The sequence below is a fragment of the Panthera pardus genome, unplaced genomic scaffold (assembly GCF_024362965.1).
Source record: "Panthera pardus isolate Hobbes unplaced genomic scaffold, ASM2436296v1 HiC_scaffold_2, whole genome shotgun sequence".
NCBI lineage: Eukaryota > Metazoa > Chordata > Mammalia > Carnivora > Felidae > Panthera > Panthera pardus.
In genome coordinates this window covers 80,764,696-80,769,557 of record NW_026526765.1, presented here as the reverse complement: position 1 = coordinate 80,769,557, position 4,862 = coordinate 80,764,696, and positions in this window count along the sequence as shown.

Sequence of the window (4,862 nt, the reverse complement as noted above, 5' to 3'; positions counted from 1 at the left end):
ATGACTTGAACATACAGAGGGAGGTCAGTGGCAGATGGGCTAGATGGGTGATGGGTGTTGAGGAGGGCATTTGTGATGAGCACTGGGTGTTGAATGTAAGTGATGAATCACTGAATTCTACTCCTGAAACCAATACTGCACTATATATTAACTAAAATTTAAATTTAAAAAAAAATTTGAAAAGATTTTTCCAAAGAAGACATACAGATGGCCAACAGGTATATGAAGGTTGCTCAGCATCATTAATCATTAAAACTTCAATGAGAGATCACCTTACACCTGTTAGGATGGCTATTATCAAACAGACAAGAAATAACAAGTGTTGGCAAGAATGTGGAAAAAAGGGAACCCTCATGCACTGTTCATTGGAATGTAAATAGGTGCAGCCACTATGGAAATTTCATTAAAAAATTAAATATGGAACCATATGATCTAGCATTTCCACTTCTGGATATTTATGCAAGGAAAATTAAAATGCTATCTTGAAAATATATATATATACACCCGTGCTTGTTGCAGCATTATTTGCAGTAGCCAAGATATGGAAATAGTCTAAGTGCCCAACAGTGGATGAATGGATAAATAAAATGTGGTATATATAAAGTAGAATATTATTTAGCCATAAAAAGGAATTAAATCTTGCCATTTGTGACCACGTGGATGGATCTTGAGGGCATTGTACTAAGAGAAAAAAAAATCAGAGAAAGACAAATACAGTATGACCTCTCTTATATGTGGAATCTAACAACAAAGCAAACAGCAACAAAAAGCAAATTCATAGATACAGAAAACAAATTGGTGGTTGGCAGAGGTAGGGGTGGAGGGTGGGAGAAATGGGTGAGAGGGGTCAAAAGGTAAAAAGGAAAAATAAATAAATAAATTTGCTGCATTGCTGAGCAATAAAACAAAACAAAACAAAGAGCATCTTACACTGAGTGTTTGTCATGTGTGAAAGCAATGGATTCTCTGTTGTGTAAGAACACATATATATCCATCTTGAATAAAAAGTGAGAAAAAGAGCCTGGCTTATCCACTATTGCGACTATATAAAACAAGTGTCGTCAAATAAACATGGAATAGTTACATTCACAACGATTGGATCAGAGATCTGAGGTGAATATGGAGGTGAAGCAAGTGGAACAATAAAGGTTCAGTCAATGTGTGGTTCTTTGAGTCTGGGGTAATTTCAGCACCCATGCTGGCTGCGTCTTCTCTCTGCAACCTGACGTGTCTGTTGGGCTCTTCATTTACATAGCTTTTCCCTTATTAGCAGGAACTGGCTTTCTTTTAAAGTTGTTCTTTAAAAAAAAAGTTCCATTTTCTTAGGTCTGCTAAACTATTTGCTTTTCTGCTTCCACAATTTTCTTGTTACTGCTTCTAATGCTGTTCTCACCGTTTCATGAGTTTATGCTGTAAAGAAATCCTTTCACTGTAGTTTTTGAGAAGTTTTGGGAGGAAGTAAGTGTAAGCACATACATTTAGTCAGCTAAATTTTACTTGGGGGTATAATAGTCAAACAAGTAGGCACAGTCTAAATGACCCCCAATATTTGATTAAATAAACCATAGAGCACTCATATAATAGAAAACTTTTCAATCATTAAAAACTATGCAATTGAGTACTTACTGACATGAAAACATATTGGTTTCCATATGGAAAGTGACAGGTTAATAACATTAATAATAGTAGCTAACAAAGCACTTTCTCTGTCCTCGCCATTCTGCTAAAATATTCTAATGGAGCTCTCCATGTAATCTCTCTCTTTCACACACAAAATTCTATAAGGAAGCTACTATTTTTATCCATTTATAGATGAGGAAACTGAGGCTCAGAGAGATTAAGAAATTTCCTCATGGTCACAATGTCTTTGGCACATATTTGAAGAGACTATAACTGAGTTCAAAAATGACAGAAACAGAGCTTACAGGCACCAATGAGTTCTATTCACAAGCTTATATCAAGCATCAAAACAATAGGAGAACAATATTGACAAGGATGCCTCTGACCAAACATAGCCTCTGGTGTTCTTCTCCTTCCCCCATTGACAAGGCAGTGGTCAGTGGCTTGAGAAGGTGAGAAATCTGACAAGTCCAAGAGGCTCAAGGCAAAGAGTAGTCAGGCTTGTTTTCTATTCTACTTTTCAGGCTGTTTCATTGCCCAGAAACATATTATTCTATCATGTAGGGTGAAAATTCTACAATTTAGCAGTCCTAATGTCTGGTGTTGTCTAGGTTCTGGACCCAAAGATGTTTTTTGTGAAACACTTATGTGATTTACTTTACACCTAAATTATGGGAATCTTCTATTTATATGCATTTAGTGGCTCTCCATAAACAGGTCTGGCCATAGCCTATTGTACAGAATTAATAAGCAAAGTTTATGGTCATTCTGGTGCATGTTGACTGAGTAACAGACCTGGACAGAGACCTGGACAGACCTGGATATTACCTGGAATAATGCCTGATTCCCATTTGAGAATTCAGGGTGGTAGCAACCTTGCATATGTGTTTCACAGGACAGTGGCAAGGGAGGAATAAAATAAAATGAACCAAGGCATTAGAAAACATGAGATACCTGTTTGAGTTTCTCTCAGATTTCCATTAATATGGTGACAGCTGAAAGTGTGCAGCCCAAGGGGGCTTGGAAGTGGCTGAAAACACCAGTGGACTCTAAGAAGCTGAGGGCCCCTGTCCTTAGAGATTCTAATTAAATGCTGTCCATTGTGTGGTAAGATCCCATACCCTTTCCAAGCTCTCCAAAAATATTCAGCAAGAAGTGGAGCCCTGCTCTACTAGAGCAACACATTCCTACATCAGTGGTTTTCAAACATTTTAAGCAGTAGAGATGTTATTTTAGATGGCACTCTTACATCAAAAAAAAAAAAAAAAAGATTAAAAAGGAACTGGGACCTTTCTGACTATGTAGAGATGAGGGACAAGGAATCAGCTCAGGGCATCTATCTCGAATATTTTCATGGAATCAGAGTGCCTTTATAGAGAAAGCCATTTTGAAAACTACTGCTCTACTTATTGCCACACTGGATGTGTTACAGAAAATATATTAACTGGTGTATGGGCTATAAATCTTAAAGTCGTCAGTTTAACTTCAAATGGAACAGGAAATTTGTGCACAAAATGTTTCTAATTATTTCCCTTGGGCTTTTGACTTTATCTAAGTCCTAGCTTTACTGGATTTAAAGGAGAAGTGAAAGCAAGTAACTAGATAGTTTACTCTGGCCTATGCAGACCATCCTGCCACCTGTCCAAAAAGCAACTGGCTATATTTTATTCATTCATTCATTCATTCATTCATTCAACGAATGTTTATTATGCTTTAATCAAGTGCCAAGAACTACTCTAGCTGGTATGGAAATTGTTTCCATGTCCTGTATTGACTGTTACATCTTTACATGAATTCTTGGAACCATAGATGCTTCTGCTTCTTGATGCCTTTTCAGATCAGAATAAGCTATGAATGTTTGGATGTGTTTCTGTCAGTGCTCAAACTCTTGAAGTTCTTGATGGATTTGGTCCCATCCAGCAGGATCAGCCCAGAAAGTCTCAATATCTAGAGCTTGCTCCAGTTATTACATTCACATGAAGGAGGACTCTGGTCTAAGACACAGGAACACAAAGATCATATCATTGATAAGAAACGGTAGGCCAGGAGAGACCTTCGGAAGCTTTCTATTTGTTGCTTATTTGGATCATATGCCACTTAAAAAAATGCAACTATTCCCTAGACCTAGACTCTTTAGATAAATTGTGAAGAAAAACGGTACCTTTAAAAATATCTCATGTCTTATTTGTATCAAGTTATATACATAGTTAGATCAACTACTTCTGCTTTGCTTATCATGAAAAGCAACAGTCCTTTTCCCTCCTCAGTCTATATACCATTTCCATGTCCTCCAGGACAACCCTTTCTACTTTCTTAGCTTTTAGTATTTTACCTTCATTTTGTTTCCGTATCTCTAAATAATATTTTCTTTTTTATTAATGTTTTTTCAGTTTTAAGCATTATGTGGCCTAAAAACATCTAGCTCTCTAACCACCCTTACACTCTAGCCATACACAGTAACCTCCGTCTTTTCATATAATTATGTAACAATCCTATCTAACATATACTCATGATTAGTTTGCATGGTTAGACTACGTAAAGTTTATTTACCCCTGAGGCATATTATCCACTATGATCTCTAAGTTCCATACTCCATTGAATCCATCAATCTTATCTCCCTGGGTACATTCTCCCAGAGCCTTCTAGCCTCACCTGTCTGGACAGGATTTTGTCCTTCATACTTGGAGCACTTTTGGGTACCTTCGTCATCATCACAGATTCTCTTCACCACCCTCTTGAGCTGGAACCACTTTTCTGGATCCTGTATCTTCTGCCCTCTTGGTATTTTCTCTGGTTTTTATAGAGCGCTTTTTAAAGTAGAGTCTTTAAAAAGGGCACATATCTGAATATACCTTAAATCTACCCTCACATTTGGGAATTTAGTTCCATATATAATTAACTTTAGGAAAAATTATTTTTCTTGGAATATTATAAACTTTTTCAATGTCTTTCAGCTGCCACAAGTCTTTCTGAGAAGTTCAAAGTTATCATGATTCCTATTTTCTTTATTTTCTTTCTGGAACCCTTATTATTATTATTTTAATTATCCCCAGTGTTCTAAAATTTCACTGTGATGTACCTCAGTGCAGGTCTATTTTCACTCATTGTGCTGGACATTTAGTATGTCTTTCAATCTGGAAACTCTTGTCCTTCAGGAAATCTGAAGGACAGACCAGAAACTCATTTCCTTGCCATTGATATTATTTGTTCTCTTTTCTGGAACTTCTTTTATTTAGATATCT